Below are 1,085 nucleotides of genomic sequence, written 5' to 3' on the forward strand. Positions count from 1 at the left end.
TCACCGGGTTAGCCAGGATGGTCTCGATCTCCTGACCTCGTGATCCGCCCGCCTCGGCCTCCCAAAGTGCTGGGATTACAGGCGTGAGCCACCGCGCCTGGCACTGTAGTTACCAGTTGTAATGCCTTCTCTTTCATTTCTAATTTTACTTCAGTCTTGTCTATTTTAATCTTAGATAGTCTGGCTAAAGGTTTTTGTTGGTTTATCTTTTCATACAACCAACTTTCAGTTTCATCGATCTTTTCTGTTGTCTTATCTCTTTCTCATTTATTTCTGCTATGATCTTTATTATTAATTTCCTTCCTTCTACTGGCTTTGGGCTTAGTTTCTTCTTGTTTCCTTCTGCTGACTTTGGGCTTAGCTGCTGCTTTTTCTAGTAACTTGAGGTGTAACATTAAGCTGTATAAGATCTTTCCTACTCACCCTTGCTCTCTTTGGTTCCCATTTACGTGGAATGTCTTTTCCCATCTTTTTACTTTCAGGATACATGCATTCTTAAAGCTATAGTGAGTTTCTTGTAGGCAGCATATACCTTAGGTCTTTCTTTTTTAATCCAGTCAGCTACTATATATTTTGACTAGAGAATTTAATCCATTTACTTTTTTGTTTGCTTTAAGGAGATAGGATTTCTGTCACCCAGGAGGAGTGCAGTGGCATGATCATACTCCAACCACTCCCAAGTTCAAGCGATCCTCCCACCCTAGCCCACCAAATAGGTGGAACTACAGGCAGATGCCACTGCACCCAGATAATTTTTTAAAATTATTTTATGTAGAGATGTGGTCTTGCTATGTTGCCTAGGCTGGTCTCAAACTCCTGCCCGCTCTCAAGTGATCCTCCCGCCTCAGCCTCCTGAGTACATTTATATTTAAAGTAATTATTGATAAGTAAGTACTTACTGTTGCCATTTTATTCATTCTTTTGTGGCTGTTGTACAGATGTTATGTTCCTTTCTTCCTCCCTTTCTGTCTTCCTTTGTGATTTGATGACTTTCTGTAGTGATATGCTTTGATTCCTTTCTCTTTTCTCCATAGTATAGGTTCTTGCTTTGTGGTTACTATGAAGCTTAAAACATCCTGTAGTTT

At 40.0% G+C, this 1,085-nt stretch overlaps 1 protein-coding gene across 2 annotated transcripts in view; it reads left to right on the top strand.

Annotated features, from left to right (window-relative positions):
* ZNF177 (zinc finger protein 177) overlaps positions 1–1,085 on the top strand; it is a 9,266-nt gene that overhangs the window by 2,348 nt on the left and 5,833 nt on the right. For both annotated transcript variants that reach the window (XM_011994303.1, XM_011994302.1), the window contains one exon: positions 776–887. The gene's annotated coding sequence lies outside the window, so the exon portion shown is untranslated. Of the gene's footprint in view, positions 1–775; positions 888–1,085 lie in introns of those variants that run through there.

The sequence above is a fragment of the Mandrillus leucophaeus genome, unplaced genomic scaffold, assembly GCF_000951045.1.
Source record: "Mandrillus leucophaeus isolate KB7577 unplaced genomic scaffold, Mleu.le_1.0 Scaffold451, whole genome shotgun sequence".
In the NCBI taxonomy this organism is placed as follows: domain Eukaryota; kingdom Metazoa; phylum Chordata; class Mammalia; order Primates; family Cercopithecidae; genus Mandrillus; species Mandrillus leucophaeus.